The 21,790-nt window shown below is 38.2% G+C and overlaps 1 protein-coding gene across 2 annotated transcripts in view; it reads right to left on the reverse strand.

Annotated features, from left to right (window-relative positions):
* The window catches only part of DIAPH2 (diaphanous related formin 2), a 786,790-nt gene that overhangs the window by 734,600 nt on the left and 30,400 nt on the right, over positions 1-21,790 (reverse strand). The window lies entirely within an intron of this gene.

Here is a 21,790-nt window from a genome sequence, read left to right on the forward strand (position 1 = left end):
AAGTTCCCTAATAGCAGAGCCCTTAATTTTCCTGTCTTAATCACTTTTGGATCTCTAACATTTAGAGCAGTAGCTGGCACATCATACCTGCTCAAATATTTGGTGAATAAATTAAGTACAAGAGGAATTCAGAGAAGAAATAAATATAGCTTCATTAAGAAACTATAAAGAATTGTGCCCTAATTGCTGGGTAGGATTTGAATAGCCAGAAAGAGGAAGAAAAGGAAGTGAGACAGGGAGCAGTGTTAACATTTTACTTTAGGGAAGCAGCCTTAGGAAACAAAGGGTTCAAGTTAGAGGGTATTAAATTTCGAACATGTAGGGTGGTGGGGCTGAAAAATGTCGCCTGCCATATCAGTAAACAAAGGATGTTGCAGCCATCAAGCCCTCAGCCACTGCAGCCACCCCTAACTGTGCACCCTGATGGGATTCAGGATGGAGAAAAGCAGGTACTGGCCCTAGATTGTTAAGGTGCATATCGAAGGAATGATTTCAACGAGCCCACACTCTTGCATCTTCCCATACCTAGAGGAGCGCTAAATTCATTAACTTGAGATACCAGGTTTTCTTTAATTCACAGTAATCTTTTGATGTTCTGTTTTTGTTGCAAAAACTCCTGTGTATCCTGGCTCCTCCCTTACCTCTTTGGAGCACTCCCTCAGAGCGATCTGAGAGGCTGTCTTCCGGGCTTAAGTCCTTAGAAACTCTGCCCAATAGAACATAATTCTCAACTTTTAGGTTGTACATTTTTTTCAGTTGACAGTGGGGACAGATTAGAGACAGTCTTGAAAATCACAAGGCGTAGTCTAGACTATGTCTGACAACCATCGAGGGTCCTTATGAGTTCCTGATTCAGAGACAGACATGGAGAAGGTAGAATTTTAGAAAGATGACTTCGGGAGGTACAGGTCCACAATCTCTTATCTGAAACCCTTGAAGCCAGATGTGTTTTGGAATTCAGAGTGCTTCACATTTTAGAAAGAACTATGGTATGTGTACCATATATTACAAAACACACCCAGTGCGATCTGGGCTGGCACCCTAAATCAAATGCATTCAAGGTTAGCAGGGAAACATGAATACTCCACAAGACAGGATAAGTAAAGATTATATACAGCCTCAAGCCAGGCTGGATTTCGGGACCAAATGATAAAATTCTGTTTTCAGAACTTTCAGATTTTAGCATTTCAGAGAAGGGTTGTAGGCTGTAATATTCAGGATAGACTGAGGAAGGAATCAAAGGCTAAAAAGGCAGCTTGCAGAGATCAGCAAGTTGGATCTACTCTACCTAAATACTAGCCACCATTTACTGAGCATTTATTATATGCCGGGCACTATGCTAAGAGCTTTACATGCATTGCCTCATTTAAATACTCACAGCAATCCTATGATATAGGAATTTATTGTCCTATTTGGCAGATCAGGGAATCAAGGTTTGCAGGCATTAAGTTACTTGCCTAAATGCACAAAGATAATTAATTACTCAGTTGGAATTAGCATTTAGGTCTGAGTAGAACCCAAGCTCTAAAACCTCTATCTATATTCTGAAATCTGTCTTCATCTTATATAACACATATATGATGCAGTGTCTTCATCATATATAACAATACTGGTTAGAGTGCAAGTTCTCTTTCAATCTCAGCCTTTCCATGTAGACTTTGCTCTGCTTCAGGCGCTCACCCCTCACCTGCTCCTTCATCTGCCCATCTCCTACTCACCCTTTCTGGTCTCAGTTGAGCTGAAGTTGGTCCTGTTATCATCTCCCATGGTTCCTGACTTCTTTTACCCCAATTATCAAATTATAATTCCCTATCAATGCCAGTCTTCTGGCTATACTGTAAACTCAGTGTAGTAAGGACTAGGTCTCTCTTGGTCCCCACTGTGTCCTCAGTTTTTTGCACTGTTTCTAGCACAGAGCTGCACTCAAACCTGTCATGATTTACTGAATTGGAGATGCAAACAGAGAAGAGAGATAGAGAGAGATCCAGTTGTGAGGTGATAAGAGTTTAGACTATGATAGTAGCAATAGGAATAGAGAGAAGGCAGTTACTATATATAATTTTGTTTAAAATTATGCATGTTTTTGAGGCAACTATACCCAGACATATGATTGCTGCTTGTATTAAATGGAGTAATTTAATATCTGTTGTTGTGATTACTATCTTTATAACACACAAATAACCTCTAAATGGCTATGATTATCACTCTGGAGATATTTCACCTCATTTATCTACTTCAAGTACCTTTTATAAATAACCACATCATTTAGTTTTCTGACGTAGCTGCAAAATTAATCTGACAAAACAAAATAATTCACTCCTCTATAAAGATTCAAGAGTATGAATTGCCTAAAGCTGAAAATTATACCTGAGTTGTGAATAAGGTATTATTACAACATACTTTTTGTACATTGTAATAATACATATAATAACATAATATCTTAACATGACATCATAATAATAATAACATAATAATAACATACATATGTTTAGGAAAAGATAACTAAAGTGAACCAATGATTTAATTTCACAATTAGTACTTTTAATTAATATTCTTGAATTTGCAAACAATTCCCAATTCAGGAACAGGTTGTGGTCTAAAAGTTCAATTGTGTGGCAGTTGTTTAGCTCCTGGAACACAGGTTTCCAAAGGTGCAACTAGTAAAACTGGCTTCCAAAGTGAAAGTGGACAACCTTCTCCCCACAGAAAACAAAACAGTTTATTCGGACTCATACAGGAAGGATGTTTAAAATAACTAATTATAACAAATATTGAACACTTAAAAACTTAAGCAAAACATAATTATATGATAGACAAAAATGATTTAAAATTTCAGAAAACTTCAAAAGGATCTTTCGAAGAATTTAGGATTAGCAAAAAATTATCAAATTTGGTAACCTTCAATTTTTTCCCCATTGGCTTAAGATTCTATGCTGATTACTGATAACTCCCTTTAAAACTTCTGTCCTATAGCGTTCCTTAAATGGTTTTTTACTTAGTTTCCATTTAGATGAGGAATTCCATCTTGAGATAGTGACAGAAATTCTGTCAAAATAACACATTGCAGAAAAATTTCATTTATGTCACTGTTTTACAAATAGTATCATAACAAACTAACAGGTAGTTTTAAATTCTTGACTGTTTTTGTGATTTTAGGCAAAGCATCAATTGTATTAATGTTTATTCTGATAAACCTCAAATTTCTTCCACTCTAACAGTGTTTTTCACAATGGACTCTTCACGTTTTGAATTAACTGAGGTGGAGTTAGGAACTACAACTATTAAACAACAAGGTCCCACTGTATAGCACAAGGAACTATATTCAATATCCTGTGATAAACCATAATGGAAAAGAATATATATGTATGTATGCATGTATGTATCTATATAGTAAGTCCCCTACATATAAACCTTCAAGTTGCGAACTTTCAAAGATGCGAACATGCGTTTGCATGTCCAATCACATAAGTTAGACCATATGTCTGACGTACACTGTCACATGTGTGCATCCTCTACAAGTGGTTGTGCTTTTGTGTACTTTACTGTACAGTACTGTATAGATACAGTAGTATGGTATCTTTATTTCAAGCCCAGGATGTCTGGAAGCAAGTGTAAAAGCAGCGGTATATGGCCAATTGTGTTAGTTGGGTACAAAGGCTAACTTGGTTGGACTTACAAACAAATTGGACTTACAGACGCTCACCTAGAACGGAGCTTGTTTGTATGTAGGGGACTTATATAAGTTTAGATTCATAGTTGTAGTTTTTTTTAAATTTTATTGACGTATACTTGATTTACAATGTTCTGTTAATTTCTGCTGTACAGCAAAGTGACTCAGATATATATATATTAAAAAAAAACTACAACTATAAAACTAAACTAAACCAGCAACTATACTTAGCCTCTGAAGCCTTGTATGTAACGTGTAACCAATTTACCAATTACAAGATAAAATAAAGATTAACTGTATGTCCTTTTGCCTGAAAAAGTATAGGCAACTCAAGAACTACCATAATGGCCCTTACACATGAACAGGTCAAAGCAGATGATTCAAACTTTCTTTTTTTTTTTTAATTTGGATTATTTTTTAATTTAATTTTATTTTTTTATACAGCAGGTTCTTATTAGTCATCCATTTTATACACATCAGTGTAAACATGTCAATCCCAATTGCCTAATTCATCACACCACCATCCCGACCCCGCCCTCAGCTTTCCCCCCTTGGTGTCCATATGTTTCTTCTCTACATCTATGTCTCAACTTCTGCCCTGCAAACCGGTTCACCTATACCATTTTTCTAGGTTCCACAAACATGCGCTAATATACGATATCTGTTTCTCTCTTTCTGACTTATTTCACTCTGTATGACAGTCTCTAGATACATCCAAGTCTCAACAAATCACCCAATTTCATTCCTTTTTATGGCTGAGTAATATTCCATTGTATATATGTACCACTTCTTCTTTATCCATGCATCTGGCAATGGGCATTTAGGTTGCTTCCATGACCAGGCTATTGTAAATAGTGCTTCAATGAACATTGGGGTGCATGTGTCTTTTTGAATTATGGTTTTCTCTGGGTATATGCCCAGGAGTGGGATTGCTGGATCATATGGTAATTCTATTTTTAGTTTTCTAAGGAAATTCCATACTGTTCTCCATAGTGGCTGTATCAATTTACATTCCCACCAATAGTGCAAGAGGGTTCCCTTTTCTCCACACCCTCTCCAGCATTTGTTGTCTGTAGATTTCCTGATGATGCCCATTCTAACTGGTGTGAGGCGATACCTCATTGTAGTTTTCATTTGCATTTCTCTAATAATTAGTGATGTTGAGCACCTTTTCATGTGCTTCTTGGCCATCCGTATGTCTTCCTTGGAGAAATGTCTATTTAGGCCCTCTGCCCATTTTTGGATTGGGTTGATTGTTTCTTTAATATTGAGCTTCATGAGCTGTTTATATATTTTGGAGATTAATCCTTTGTCCGTTGATTCCTTTGCAAATATTTTCTCCCACTCTGAGGGTTGTCTTTTCGTCTTGTTTATGCTTTCCTTTGGTGTGCAAAAGCTTTCAAGCTTCATTAGGTCCCATTTGTTTATTTTTGTTTTCATTTCTATTACTCTAGGAGGTGGATCAAAAAAGATCTTGCTGTGATTTATGTCAAACAGTGTTCTTCCTATGTTTTCCTCTAAGAGTTTTATACTGTCCAATCTTACATTTAGGTCTCGAATCTATTTTGAGTTTATTTTTGTGTATGGTGTTAGGGAGTGTCCTAATTTCATTCTTTTACATGTAGCTGTCCAGTTTTCCCAGCACCACTTACTGAAGAGAATGTCTTTTCTCCATTGTATATCCTTGCCTCCTTTGTCATAGATTAGTTGACCATAGGTGCGTGCGTTTATCTCTGGGCTTTCTATCTTCGTCCATTGATCTATGTTTCTGTTTTTGTGCCACTACCATATTGTCTTCATTACTTTATTACTGTATCTTTGTAGTATAGTCTGAAGTCAGGGAGTCTGATTCCTCCAACTCCATTTTTTTCCCTGAAGACTGCTTTGGCTATTCGGGGTCTTTTGTGTCTCCATACAAATTTTAAGATTTTTTGTTCTAGTTCTGTAAAAAATGCCATTGGTAATTTGATAGGGATTTCATTGAATATGTACATTGCTTTGGGTAGTATAGTCATTTAAACAATATTGATTCTTCCAATCCAAGAACATGGTATATCTCTCCATCTGTCTGTATCACCTTTAATTTCTTTCATCAGTGTCTTATAGTTTTCTGCATACAGGTCTTTTGTCTCCTTAGGTAGGTTTATTATTTAGGTACTTCATTCTTTTTGTTGCAATGGTAAATGGGAGTGTTTCCTTAATTTCTTTTTCAGATGTTTCATCATTAGTGTATAGGAATGCAAGAGATTTCTGTGCATTAATTTTGTACCCTGCAACTTTAGCAAATTCATTGATTAGCTCTAGTAGTTTTCTGGTGGCATTTTTAGGATACTCTATGTATAGTATCATGTCTTCTGCAAACAGTGACAGTTTTACTTCTTCTTTTCCAAATTGTATTCCTTTTATTTCTTTTTCTTCTCTGACTGCTGAGGCTAGGACTTCCAAAACTATGTTGAATAATAGTGGTGAGAGTGGACATTCTTGTCTTATTCCTGATCTTAGAGGAAATGCTTTCAGTTTTTCACCATTGTGAATGATGTTTGCTGTGGGTTTGTCATATATGGCCTTTATTATGTTGAGGTACGTTCCCTCTATGCCCACTTTCTGGGGAGTTTTTATCATAAATGGGTGTTGAATTTTGTCAAAAGCTTTTTCTGCATCTATTGAGATGATCATATGGTTTTTCTTCTTCAATTTGTTAATATGGTGTATCACATTGATTGATTTGCATATATTGAAGAATCCTTGCATCCCTGGGATAAATCCCACTTGACGATGGTGTATGATCCTTTTAATGTGTTGTTGGATTCTGTTTGCTAGTATTTGGTTGAGGATTTTTGCATCTATTCATCAGCGATATTGGTCTATAATTTTCTTTTTTTGTAGTATCTTTGCCTGCTTTTGGTATCAGGGTGATGGTGGCCTCATAGAATGAGTTTGGGAGTGTTCCTTCCTCTGCAATTTTTTGGAAGAGTTTGAGAAGGATGAGTTTTAGCATTTCTCTAAATGTTTTATAGAATTTACCTGTGAAATCATCTGCTCCTGGACTTTTGTTTGTTGGAAGATTTTTAATTACAGTTTCAATTTCATTACTTGTGATTCACCTGTTCATATTTTCTATTTCTTCCTGGTTCAGTCTTGGAAGGTTATACCTTTCTAAGAATTTGTCCATTTCTTCCAGATTGTCCATTTTATTGGCATAGAGTTGCTTGTAGTAGTCTCTTAGGATACTTTGTATTTCTGCAGTGTCTGTTGTAACTTCTCCTTTTTCATTCCTAATTTTATTGATTTGAGTCCTCTCCCTCATTTTCTTGATGAGTCTGGCTAATGGTTTTTCAATTTTGTTTATCTTCTCAAAGAACCACCTTTTAGTTTTATTGATCTTTGCTATTGTTTTCTGTTTCATTTACTTCCGCTCTTTATGATTTCTTTCCTTCTGCTAACTTTGGGTTTTGTCTGTTCCTCTTTCTCTAGTTCCTTTAGGTGTAAGTTTAGATTGTTTATTTGAGATTTTTCTTGTTTCTTGAGGTAGGCTTCGATAGCTATAAAATTCCCTCTTAGAACTGCTTTTGCTGCATCCCATAGGTTTTGGATTGTCCTGTTTTCATTGTCATTTGTCTCTAGGTATTTTTTGATTTCCTCTTTGATTTCTTCAGTGATCCCTTGGTTATTTAGTAACATATTGTTTAGCCTCCATGTGTTTGTGTTCCTTACATTTTTTTCCCTGTAACTGATTTCTAATCTCACAACGTTGTGGTCAGAAAAGATGCTTGATATGATTTCAATTTTCTTAAATTTACTGAGGCTTGATTTGTGACCCAAGATGTGATCTATACTGGAGAATGTTGTGTGCGCACATGAGAAGAATATATAATCTGCCGTTTTTGGATGGGATGTCCTATAAATATCAATTAACTCTATCTGGTCTATTGTGTCATTTAATGCTTCGTTTCCTTATTTATTTTCATTTTGGATGATCTGTCCATTGGTGTAAGTGAGGTGTTAAAGTCCCCCACTATTAATGTGTTACTGTCGATTTCCTCTTTTATAGCTGTTAGTAGTTGCCTTATTTATCAAGGTGTTCCTATGTTGGATGCATATATATTTATAATTGTTATATCTTCTTCTTGGAATGACCCCTTGAACATTATGTAGTGTTCTTCCTTGTCTCTTGTAACATTCTTTATTTTAAAGTCTATTTTATTGGATATGAGAATGTCTACTCCAGCTTTCCTTTGATTTCCCTTTTCATGGAATATCTTTTTCCATCCCCTCACTTTCAGTCAGAATGTGTCCCTAGGTCTGAAGTGGGTCTCCTGTAGACAGCATATATATGGGTCTTGTTTTTGTATCCATTCAGCAAGCCTGTGTCTTTTGGTTGGAACATTTAATCCATTTACGTTTAAGCTAATTATCGATATGTATGTTCCTATGACCATTTTCTTAATTGTTTTGGGTTTGTTTTTGTAGGTCCTTTTCTTCTCTTTTGTTTCCCACTTAGAGAAATTCCTTTAGCATTTGTTGTAGAGCTGGTTTGGTGGTGCTGAATTCTCTTAGCTTTTGCTTGTCTGTAAAGCTTTTGATTTCTCCATCAAATCTGAATAAGATCCTTTCCAGGTAGAGTAATCTTGGTTGTAGGTTCTTCCCTTTCATCACTTTAAGTATATCATGCCACTCCCTTCTGGCTTGTAGAGTTTCTGCTGAGAAATCAGCTGTTAACCTTATGGGAGTTCCCTTGTATGTTATTTGTCATTTTTCCCTTGCTGCTTTCAACAAATTTTCTTTGTCTTTATTTTTTGCCAGTTTGATTACTATGTGTCTTGGCGTGTTTCTCCTTGGGTTTATCCTGTATGGGACTTGCTGCACTTCCTGGACCTGGGTGGCTATTTCCTTTCCCACGGTAGGGAAGTTTTCGACTATAATCTCTTCAAATATTTTCTCTGGTCCTTTCTCTCTCTCTTCTCCTTCTGGGAACCCTACAATGCAAATGTTGTTGCATTTAATGTTGTCCCAGAGGTCTCTTAGGTTGTGTTCATTTCTTTTCATTCTTTTTTCTTTATTCTGTTCCACAGCAGTGAATTCCAGCATTCTGTCTTCCAGGTCACTTATCCATTCTTCTGCCTCAGTTATTCTGCTATTGATTCCTTCTAGTGTAGTTTTCATTTCATTTATTGTATTGTTCATCTCTGTTTGTTTGTTCTTTAATTCTTCTAGGTCTTTGTTAAACATTTCTTGCATCTTCTCGATCTTTTCTTCCATTCTTTTTCCGCTGTCCTGGATCATGTTCACTATCATTATTCTGAATTCTTTTTCTGGAAGGTTGCCTATCTCCACTTCATTTAGTTGTTTTTCTGGGGTTTTACCTTGTTCCTTCATCTGGTTCATAGCCCTCTGCCTTTTCATCTTGTCTGTCTTTCTGTGAATGTGGTTTTTGATCCACAGGCTGCTTCTGCTGTCTGCCCTCTGGTGGATGAGGCTATCTAAGAGGCTTGTGTAGGTTTCCTGATGGGAGGGACTGGTGGCGGGTAAGGCTGACTGTTGCTCTGGTGGGCAGAGCTCAGTAAAACTTTAATCTGCTTGACTGCTGATGGGTGGGGCTGGGTTCCCTCCCTATTGGTTGTCTGGCCTGAGGCAACCCAACACTGGAGCCTACCTGGGCTCTTTGGTGGGGCTAATGACAGACCCTGCGAGGGCTAAAGCCAAGGAGTACTTCCCAGAACTTCTGTTGCCAGGGTCCTTGTCCTCAAGGTGAGCCACAGCCACCCCCCCACCTGCCTCTGCAGGAGACCCTCCAACACTAGCAGGTAGGTCAGGTTCAGTCTCCCCTGGGGTCACTGCTCCTTCCCCTGGGTCCCGATGAGCACACTACTTTGTGTGTGCCCTCCAAGAGTGGAGTCTCTGTTTCCCCCAGTCCTGTTGAAGTCCTGCAATCAAATCCCACTAGGCTTCATAGTCTGATCCTCTAGGAATTCCTCTTCCCGTTGCTGGACCTCCAGGTTGGGAAGCCTGGCATGGGGCTCAGAACCTTCACTCCAGTGGCTGGACTTCTGTGGTATAAGTGTTCTCCAGTCTGTGAGTCACCCACCCAGCTGTTATGGGATTTGATTTTACTGTGATTGCGCCCCTCTTACTGTCTCATTGTGGCTTCTCCTTTGTCTTTGGATGTGGGGTATCTTTCTTGGTGAGTTCCAGTGTCTTCCTGTCGATGATTGTCCAGCAGCTAGTTATGATTCTGGTGTTCTCACAAGAGGGAGTCTCTTTTTTTTTAATATTGCAAAATCACAGACACTTTTCAGTCAAACAATTTTGATGTGAAAAACCGTTCTTGGGGGGCTTCCCTGGTAGTGCAGTGATTAAGAATCCACCTGCCAGGCTTCCCTGGTGGTGCAGTGGTTGAGAGTCTGCCTGCTGATGCAGGGGACACGGGTTCGTGCCCCAGTCCAGGAAGATCCCACATGCCGAGGAACGTCTGGGCCCATGAGCCATGGCCGCTGAGCCTGCACGTCCAGAGCCTGTGCTCCGCAACGGGAGAGGCCACAACAGTGAGAGGCCCCCGTACCGAAGAAGAAAAAAAGAGAATCCGCCTGCCAATGCACTGGACATGGGTTCAAGCCCTGGCCAGGGAAGATCCCACGTGCCACGGAGCAACTAAACTCGTGAGCCACAACTACTGAGCCCATTCTCAGCAACAAAAGAAGCCACCGCAATGAGAAGCCCGCACACTGCAACGAAGAGTAGCCCCCACTCGCCACAACTAGAGAAAAGCCCGCGTGCAGCAACAAAGACCCAGTGCAGCCAAAACTAAAAATAAATAAAATAAATAAATTTAAAAAACAAGAAGAAGTTCTTGGGGCTTCCCTGGTGGCGCAGTGGTTAAGAATCCACCTGCCAATGCAGGGGACACAGGTTCGAGCCCTGGTCCAGGAAGATCCCACATGCCGCAGAGCAACTAAGCCCGTGAGCCACAACTACTGAAGCCTGTGCGCCTAGAGCCCATGCTCTGCAACAAGAGAAGCCACTGCAATGAGAAGCCCACGCATCACAACGAAGAGTAGCGCCCGCTCGCTGCAAGTAGAGAAAGCCCGTGCGTAGCAACGAAGACCCAACACAGCCAAAAATAAATAAATAAATTTATTTTTAAAAAAAGAATTATTTTTTTCCCTTTTCACCTAGACTTTAAGACAACAGTGGTGTCTCCTATCCATCAATATATAGATCACATGTTACACAAAGCTGGAAAATATGATGGGGCTTCTGCATCTTGTTTGACCAACAAAGGCTGCTGACCAGCAGAATCAAGTTCTTTGCTGGGGGTGCCTAAAAACCAGTAAGAGATACATATACATCTCTGCTCATAATACTCCAGCCATGTTAAACTTGCCAATAACACTCAGATATCAATGAGAGGTGCTCTTTGATAAAACAGAGAAAGTCTAAGTTATAAAGGGTAATTTGAGAAGTTCTGAACTTATTTTAATAACATTTGTTCAAATTTCTATTTTCCTCACTGCTGAGTAATTTGGCTTGATAACAGGTTAGTCAATTAGAGATTGGGAAGGTTGAAAAACGTTGCTATGCAACTGATGGAAAGATTTATAATCAGTAGATCACTGAAGTACAAATATAGGTGTGCTTTAAGATTTATAGAATTTCTCTTACTGTACTGTCATGAATTCTAGCCCCAAATGAATGAGCCAGCATCAAAACCATAGCCAGGTTTTTGACAAAATTCCTTGAGTTCTCTTCAAGTATCATTCTATTTGCGAACAGTGTTATACTTATTTTTAACAAAATTACTTATTTAACCACCATGTCATCAATAATATTGAAGTCTTGGCCAAACAGGGGCCCTTTATAGCCCTGAAGCAACATATAGACTCAGTTCTGCTACTATATTTTGCTACAGAGACAAAGTTCTCAATGATGGTTGAATTCCCAACTCAGTTTACAAACTCTTATTTCATCTATAATACATTTTCAGATTAGCACTAGTAGTAGTATTCCAACTGCATCCTCCTTTGAAACACTTTCTGTAGAAAATATATATTCTAACCCAGGATGTGAAAAACTTGGTTTTCCCTTTCTGCAGGCAGGGCTAGCTACCCTAGCAATGGTACTTAAGGGGATAGAAGAGAGACAACTGGCCACTTACTTCAGTATAAGGGTTTAGAGAGTAACACAGGAGGGGTTGAAGCTCCTGGAGTATCTTAACTGGGAAACCGAGGGCAATATGCACCCCTTCCATTAAAAAAAAAAAAAAATTGTCCTGGGACCTAACTCTCTTCATAAGGGCTGCCTCTAGAGTACTTACAGTGAATCTGTTCAAGTACAAACTTGACCTACCAAGTTGAAGTCTCTCCATTTTCAGATATCCACTGAGTTCTTAATATCTCAAATTTCACAAACTATGCACAAGTGCCTTCCTAGGTGAGTTCTTAAACAGTAACCATTTATTTTAGGAAGGTACTAGAATGACCTCCTCCCTTTCTAGTAATAACATAATATAATGTGCCAAGAGAGGCGTTTTCTTTTACATAAAATGCAGAAATGAAACTTTATGTAGGCCCAAAGCTACAGTGACTAAACATGAACATGTAAGCCATAGACATTAAAAGGGAGGCAAAGTTGTAAAACTCAAAAGTCAATGAAGCATGGTGTCTGCCAACGATGCTGAGTGCTTGCCTCAGCGAGAGTATGCTTTAAAGAACCTGGAAACATCACAAAAGTGGCATCTTTTTTTTTTTTTTTAAATTCCTAGAGGGTATCATTCCTGATGTCACTCCCAAGGTCTTAGGTCAAACCTTGATTATAGCATTTTATCAAAGTATGTAATTTCCCACTAGAGAGTATGAATTTCCTAAGGTAGGGACTGGCTCTTAAATAGTTTGGGGTATGTGATATAAATGGGTAAAAGATGGCCTCTGTATATTGGCCCTATGTTGTCTACCTCTTTACAGCAGCTAATACCCATTAAAAGTCCACAAGTACCAAATGCAAATTTCTACACATCCAATTGGTTTTTTTTGTTTTGTTTTGTTTTTTGTTTTAGCGATACGCGGGCCTCTCACTGTTGTGGCCTCTCCCGTTGCGGAGCACAGGCTTCCAGAGGCGCAGGCTCAGTGGCCATTGCTCACGGGCCCAGCCGCTCTGCGGCATGTGGGATCTTCCCGGACCGGGGCACGAACCCGTGTCCCCTGCATCGGCAGGCGGACTCTCAACCACTGCGCCACCAGGGAAGCCCCACCCAATTGTTTTAAATATCACCCCAATAAGCAGATTTTTCAGCCATTAGAACCTGCCTGGTTTGCATACACTGTGAAACTACACCCAACATCTGCTGGCCAAAGATAAAATAATCCCTGTAGCTATAAAAAACCGCAATCACTGCTGTCCTCTGGAGCTCTCTGACCCAAAGATTCCCCATTGTGCTGCTGAGGGACATCATCTACACACATATGCTCCCTCTCTGATCCTCCTCACCCCAAGGTGTTCCCTTGCCCTCCCCCCCTTCTGGGTAGTGAATGACCCCCCTGCTGTTGTCTCTGGAAGGTCTCAGGCTATGAGGGGGCTTCCCCCACTGCAAATCTGCCAAAGCATCACCCAAATAAAGCTCACTGTGTACTACTGTCATCTTGTGGTCATATCTATTTTCCTTGATCAGCCCCCAAATCCCTCAAATTCACTATACGATACCTAGCTAATGGCCCTTGGAGCAGCTACACATTTCTTAAAATGAATTACTGGAAGCTGGTAATTTCTCAATTTAAATAGGATCTCTCTCAGGTTTGATAATAGCCCTTCCCACCACTGGAACTGTCCATCACATAAAGAACCTCTGAGACAGAACACTGGTTGTCACAAAGCTGAAATGGTAAGAGAGGAGAAGTGATAGGAAGCTATAATATGGATGCCAACAACAAAAGCATAATTATAATTACAAAAGCATAATTATAATTATCATTTATTGAGGGGTAACTATGTTCCAAGTACCATACTAAGCATTTTTACATATATTTGAAGATTTAATTTATGCAACAACCCTTAACGTACATTCCATTATTTATCCCCATTTTACAAATGGGGAACCCAAGGCTTATAGATATAATTTAACTTAATCATGGCTCGCAGATGTTAAAAGATGGACGCAAGATAATCCAGACTTGTTATTCTCCAAAGTCAATGCTCTTAAACAATATATCAGAGAAATCACATATTTCTCTGATCACATATCAGAGAAATAGAGCACCTAAGAACTCAATGACAGCTAAAGAAATATCAGTAGCCAAAGAAAAAACAGGGCTGACCTTAGAAAAGAGAGTATATAATAGGCATTTAGGGCCACCACAGCCAACTCAGCTAGAGGGAAAGAGGGTGGGGGGTTAGGAAGTTAGTAATCAAAGAGAACAATATAGAAGAATTTTAAAACCAAGAAAATAAATCTACAGAGAAAAATCCAGACGAGCAAAGAATTACCAGCACCCTAAAAAACATGAAATTAACATTTAACCTTCAAAACATAGTCATTACATTCACTTAAACATATCCTAAGAAATATCTGTAATCTCTATGGTTTCCACTGACCAACCAGACTAGCTGATTAAGTTTACCCACATCCCTACCTATGAGGCCAACAAAAAGTGTGTGTGTGTGTTGATGGGCGAGGGGATCATTCAGGAAGGAATTATTATATATACACACCTCTGGAAGTTACATATTCAGAAACCCTGGGGGGGTGGTTGTTGGAAGGTGACCTCCCCCCTCACCCTAGTTACCTGGTTGCTTGTTAGGTGGGGGAATAAAATAACAAGAAACAAATAGGAAGTTTATTTTAAAAATCAGTGTTTAAATACATTGCAAAATTTAATCTGAATTTTATAAAAACATAAATTAGAAACCAAAGAAAGGGACATCTGGGTCTCTTTTCCTCTTCTGGATATATGGCTTCAAATTCTATCTTCTAATCAAACTGCTACAGTTCAAAGTGCAGTATTTACATCTGAGTCTATTACTACTGCTTCAGCTAGACAGCAACAAGTACAAGAAATGCAATGGAGGGAAGCAGGGAGGGAGGGAAAGTGGGAAGGAGGGGGAAAAAATGAGAAGGAGAGGGAGGGGCAGGGAGAGGGAGGAAAGGATAGAAATGAATGAGACTCTCTTTAACTGCCAAATTGTAGAGGTGACCATTTAACAAGGAATGGTGTTAATTAATCATGTGTATACAAAAAGAAAGAAAAGCTAGACCTAAAGAGAGACAGACCATCACTACTCTTAGTGCTACTAATTAAGATTCACTGAGAACCTACTATGTGCCAGGCACTATTCTTAGTGCTTTAGTTTAATTAATTAATCCCCATAACAAACCTGTAATGTAGATATTAGTATTATCCCCATTTCACTGATTAGAAACCCGAGGGACACAGAACTTAAACAAAACCATTTTATAATATTCTCTGACCTGTATGCAGTATTGCCACGCCAGCTAACAATATACCTTCACAAAGTAATTAGCAAACATAGAACCAGGGATGGTGTGATCCATCACAGTACAGATGGCAGCACCTTACCATCTTCGATAGTTGAAAACCAAGGGAAGTTTTTAAACTGACATCTTAGGTCATTTACATAGTTTAATTTCAGAATTCGAGCAGAGAGCTATGGAGCACAAAGGTCACATGCCTCCCTGATCACTCACATGAACTCAGCCGATATGACTCAGCTTGTGTATAAAAGCTATTGAATTTATTTTCTGACACCAATAACACACAGACCTTTTCAGGTGTTCATTAGTCAGCACTTGACTAACCAACTGTAAAATACAAAATAGTCAGTATGTGACAAAAATGCACTGATGAGCACATATGAGAAGATCTTCCCATGGTGTCTGCATTTAAAAAATACAGAAGGAAAACTTCACGAAATAAATGTTAATGATCTCTATAAAATGAATTCTCAGTTTGGATTTGCATTAAAAAATGTTTACTCTCTTTATTTAAATTATGTAGAAAAAGAATTAGGTACTCCCATCTAACATAAGAAACCCTACAACAGAGATTAAAAACCTTCCCAGTTTCTGCTTTCATCCCCCTAAATTTAGTTTCAGCAACATACAAGATGAGTATTTTAACTTAATCCCTCAAGGACTTGACAATTGGAATATAAATTTAGGAGACGGTCAACAATAAAGAATTCATTCCCTTTGTCCTAGCTTTGTCAAACAGAAGCTTCCCTTGAATTCCAGGAAGAAGGTAGAACCACAAACTTAACAGTCTTACTAAATGGAAACAGGAGGGGGAAAACCAGTACAAAATGAGATCATGTATTTAATATGCTTCTAGTCTCTACATCCAATATGTTTTAAATAAATCATTATAGGGTACAGTTTCAAGGGAGGGGGAAAAACCTGGAACTGAAAATGAATTAGAAAGGATTACTTCAGAAATATCCATTTATAACTGAGTGGTTTGTTGCAAGCCCTCTAGAAGTACATTTATCACGAATAAAATCTGTCAAATTGATGGGAAATTTTCTGCCAAAATCCATGTTGATGTGATCACACAGGACAAATGCAACATTTGTTCTTAGTGAACAGTGACTTGGATTTTCTTCCGCCTTCTCTTCTCCCTGTCAACAGGACCAATGAGAATGTTCCAGCTTAAAGAATACGCGAGGTTATACTAATAAAATAATCCCTAAATTATATTATGTATTTAAAGCATTCTAAAAAGGTTATATCTGAATGTTTACAATAATCAAGGATGGTGACTTCCCTGGTGGTCCAGTGGCTAAGACTCCACGCTCCCAGTGCAGGGGGCCCAGGTTCGATCCCTGGTCAGAGAACTAGATCCCACATGCTGCAACTAAGACCCAACGCAGCCAAATAAATAAATAAATAAATATTTTTTAAAAAAAATCAAGGACGAAAATATCTTAAATATTGTGTGACCAGGCAAAACATCAATGGCAGCTTACTAGAAAGACTGAGAAGTACACTCTCAATCTCCTTACGTATAAGTGATAAATTGCAAGGTTCTCCTTAGCACTAAAATTCTGTTTCTGTTTTAAGTTTCTAGTAAAAATGTGATACATGCTTCAGCTGGAGACATTGATATGTGAGCCCAGAAGGATAAAATTTTGACCAAGGCTGGAAAGGTTGCAATAACCAGAAAGGAACAGATGTATCACATGACCAAGAAGAGAACAGTTAGGAGGAAAAAAATTGGAAACTGGGACAAGCTTTATGTATGCAATTTCTCTGAACTAACCCAGCTCAGTAAAGGAAGGAATTGCCAAACAACTATTGACCATAATAAAAGGAGACTGCCAGACTGAGGTAAAGTAATTGTTGGGTAGGCAGTTTTGACCTAAATCCAAGAGATTATACCTGGAGACTAAGTAAAAAAGTTGCAAGGAGTTAGCTAACATTCAGCCAAGACTGACCAGGTGCTGGGGTGGGGCAAGAGGTAGCGAAAAAGAGAACCATAAAAATCTCGATCACTTTAATTAGCTATGTCAAACCGGTTTGTTTTTTTTCAATGTGTCTAGGACTTCCAGTTCTGCCTAGACTTACCATCCTGCCTGAAACAACCAAAAAATAAAAGAGAGACATAAATATTTCAAACAATGGTTTTCAAGACACTAGACATCAGGCAAGAAGGTCCAGTGATCCCCCAAAGACAGTAAGAAAAAATGAGGCAAGCCCTACAACTGCTCCCACATACTGCTTTGAGAGAGTGGGCAGGTCGTGGCTCAGGGGAGGGACCCAGGCAAAGCTCTACAGACCAGCCACCTGAGTTGAGGAACTGAGAATCCAGGGATACTAGACTGCTGGAGTTCACAAGGCAGTGTGTCAGAAAGGAGAAAGCTACACAGAGACAAAACTTAGCTGACCTGTGGAGGTCCACCCCGCATGTTCAGCAGAGTGCTGAATGGTGCATGTATGTAAGAAAACCACCTGAGGATGGGAAAAGAAAGAACCATCCAAGAAGCTCAGAGAGAGGACATTGCCTGGCACTCACACAGAGCCAGGAAGAAAACCTGTTTTTACCAGCCAGACTGGAAAACCTCATAATTAATGAGGCATTGCATAGAGCTCTCAGAAGGCTCTTATTCAGTAGTAAGAGAATAATTAGCCCTAGACTAAACCTTGCTCTGGTCTTGCCAAACAAATCTTAAAAGCAGGACCCAAAAGGATCAACCTGTTTCCAAGTAACTTAACTACATCCCAGAACAACACTCTAGAATAATTACAGCAATACAAAAATATCCACAATCCAACAAGGTAAAATTCACAAAATCTGGCATCCAATCAAATACTGCCAGGCAGGCAAAAAAGCAGGAATATATGACCTATAATGAAGACAAAAAGAAAACTGACCCAGAACTGACACAGCTGTTAAAATTAACATATAAGGGCACTAAAAGTTATTTTTTAACTTGTATTCCATATGTTTTAAAAGTTAAGTAGAGATATGGCAGATATAAAAAAGACCCAAATTGAACTTGTAGAGATGAAGATTGCAATGTCTGAGCAGAAAAATTCACTAGATAGGATTAATGGCAAATTAGACATTGCAGTAGGAAAGATCGGTGCACTTGAAGACATATGCTGTAGAAATGAAACATATGCTATCCAAAATGAAAAACAGAGAAAAAAGAAACAAAATAAATAAAAATGAAAAGAGCATCAGTAACATGAGGGACAATTTCAAGTAATCAAATATATGTGTAATTGAAATCCCAAAGGAAAAGAGGGTGGGTGAATAACAAATATTTAAAGATAATAATGGTTAAAAATGTTACAGATACGTTTTTAAAAAAACTATAAACCCACTGATCCAAAGAGCTCAATGAACCCCAGCACAAGAAACATGAAGAAAACTACACCAAGGCACATCTTAATCAAATTACTGAAAACTAGTGATAAAGAGAAAATATTAAAAGCAGCTAAGGGGAGGAAAGAAAGACATGTTACATAAAAGAATGGAAGAAGATAAACCATGCTAACACAAGTCAGAAGAAGGCTAGAGTAGCTATATTTTAATATCAAAGTGGAGTTCACAGCAAAAACATATTACCAGGGATAAAAAGGTCATTTCATAATGATAAAGGGGTCAATGAATCAGAAGGATGTAACAATTCAAATGTTTATGCCTGTAATAACAGAACTTCAAAATACATGAAGTAGAAACTGATAGAAATGCGAGGAGAAACAGACAAATCTATAATTCTAGTCAGAGATTTCAATATCCCTCTCTCAATAATTGGTAGAACAAGTTGACAGAAAATCAGCAAGAATATGGAGGAGTTGAACAACACTATCAATCAACATGATCAGATTGACATTTTTAGAACATTCCACCCAACAACAGAATACACATTCTTCTCAAGTACACATGGTACATTTACCACAAAGTCTCAATAAACTTGAAAGTATTCAAGTCATACAAAGTATATTCTCTGACCACAGTACAATTACATTAGAAATCAAAACCAAAGACTTCTGGAAATTCTCCAAATATTTGGAATGAAATACACTTCTAAATAACAGATGAGTCAAAGAAGAAAGCAAAAGAGAAATTAGAAAGTATTTTGAACTAAAGAAAAAGAAAATCACAACATATCAGAATTTGTGGGATGCTACAAAAGCAAGAACTAGGGGGAAATCTATAACAAAAACAACATTTATATTAGAAAATAAGAGAGTTCTCAAATGAATGACCTTAGCTGCTGCTTTAAACGAATAGAAAAGGAAGAGCAACTGAAACCCAAAGCAAGCAGAAGAAAGGAAATCATAAAAGTCAAAATGGAAATCAATAAAATAGAAAAACAATATAGAAAAATCAATAAAACCAAAAGTTGTTTAAGAAGATCCATAAAACTGATTTTTAAAAAAAGAGAGAGGAGACCCACCACACTATGGCTTCACTGGTGTATTCTACCAAAATCAATTATACAGAAATGCTTTCAGAAAACTGAAAGAAAATGCAAACCGATTCTTGGTTTGGGACGAAGGGGAAAGGGAGGGACTCACAAAGGGCATAACCCCTTTGTGGGAAGGGGTGGATACACGTTCACTATCTTTTTTTTTTTTGGAAAGGTTGAGATTCTTTTTTTTATTATTATTATTATATTTTATTTGTGGCTGTGTTGGGTCTTTGTTGCTGTGCACAGGCTTTCTCTAGTTGCAGAGAGCAGGGTCTACTCTTCTCATTGCAGTAGCTTCTCTTGTTGGGGAGCACGGGCTCTAGGCACGCGGGCTTCAGCAGTTGTGGCTCGTGGGCTCTAGAGTGCACGATCAGTAGTTGTGGCGCATGGGCTTAGCTGCTCCGCAGCATGTGGGATCTTCCCAGACCAGGGATCGAACCCGTGTCCCCTGTGTTGGCAGGCAGATTCTTAACCACTGCGCCACCAGGGAAGTCCCACATGTTCACTATCCTGATTGAGGTGATGGCTTCACAGTGTGCACATATGCAAAACTTGGCAAGCTGTACACTTTAAATACGTCTGGTTTGTTGTATGTCAATTACACTTCAATAAAGCTATTTAAATAGATTGATAGAATAGACAGATAGATAAATGACTATAAGTAACCAACTTACCTCCATTTACAAGGTGTGAAAAAAATAACAGGACTGAATTTATTCTTTAATATACTAGAATGTACATATTCAAATCACCTGTTCCCTTTCAAATATCATAAAATCTGATTACCAATGCAAGTACTCAAACATATGCCAGACTCAAAGTAAAATGTGACCTTGAATGTGGCTTTCTATGTCTCTTATAAACTGGTTCTGAATATAGTTCCCAAACATTCCAAAAGGCATTCTGAGAAAATGGTAGCAGCATCATTACAAAATAAAAACAAAACCCCTATCACCCAGGGTGACCACACTAAGGGGCAACAATTGAACGTATTTACAAGGATTTGTGGACTTTAATCTATTATAGCCTTAGTCTATCATCTGTAATCTGAGATTTTTTCTAACACTTTGACAGAACAGGTTTTACACCCTAACCAGATGACTGAAAGAGTTTTATGGTTGACTCAGTTCAAAAGAAAGGTACCCAAAATACATAAAAGGGTCTAGGTTGTGCCTTTTGTTTTGGAGCCATGTCAGAAGACATTTAAAAAAAAAAGAAAAAAGATAGTCCAAAAGTAAAGGAGACAATGGAGGAATGTTATGTTTATGAAGTAATTTCTGTGATAAGATTCCTACTTTTGGCTATGTTTAAATATACACTGAGTAGCAATCACTCCCTCAAACACTCATCTTTTCTCATCAATAATCAAACATGAAGACACTTATTTTAATTATGTATCAAACTTCTCGAAAAATACTCTGGCTTAGGTCATGGAAGCTTAAAATAGAAATAAACATGAGGCAAAGCATCACATTACATCTTACACATGTCCCACTTCCTCTTAACTATGACTGCTTAATTCCAATGATGACAGAGAATCAATCTTCACTGTTTAATCGATATTGCCATGTGGAAGCATATATAATCCAGCCAAAACAAGTGAAGTTTTGCAATCAGTGTCCCTAGAGTGTGACTTTCAATGAGATTTGGCTCCATTAATAGCTTGCATCATTATTCAATAATTGTTGCCCTGAATTGAAAATCTTTGTTCTGAAATTCACTTTCAACTGCAAGGATATTGTGGTGCACAAAAGTGAATGATTCAAATGGATGCTTTGCTCCATAGATTTTTTTTTTCAGGTTAAAATATAATCAAATGATTATCAAAAATAAACTACATACAAGTCTTAAGATTTAAAGTATATGTATTTTTTATTGTGCAATATACATTTATCCTGTAAGAATGCAAGCTAAGTTTTATTTTTTTAATATGTATTTATTTATTTGGGCTGCACCAGGTCTTAGTTGTGGCACGCAGGACCTTCGTTGCAGCATGTTTACTTGTGGCCTGTGGACTTCTTAGTTGCAGCAATGTGTACTCTTAGTTGCAGCATGCAAACTCTTAGTTGCAGCATGCATGTGGAATCTAGTTCCCTGACCAGGGATCGAACCCGGGGCCACTGCATTGGGAGTGCGGAGTCTTACCCACTGGATCACCAGGGAAGTCCCAAGAATGCAAGCAAAGTTTTAATATAG

This window comes from Lagenorhynchus albirostris, chromosome X (genome assembly GCF_949774975.1).
Source record: "Lagenorhynchus albirostris chromosome X, mLagAlb1.1, whole genome shotgun sequence".
In the NCBI taxonomy this organism is placed as follows: domain Eukaryota; kingdom Metazoa; phylum Chordata; class Mammalia; order Artiodactyla; family Delphinidae; genus Lagenorhynchus; species Lagenorhynchus albirostris.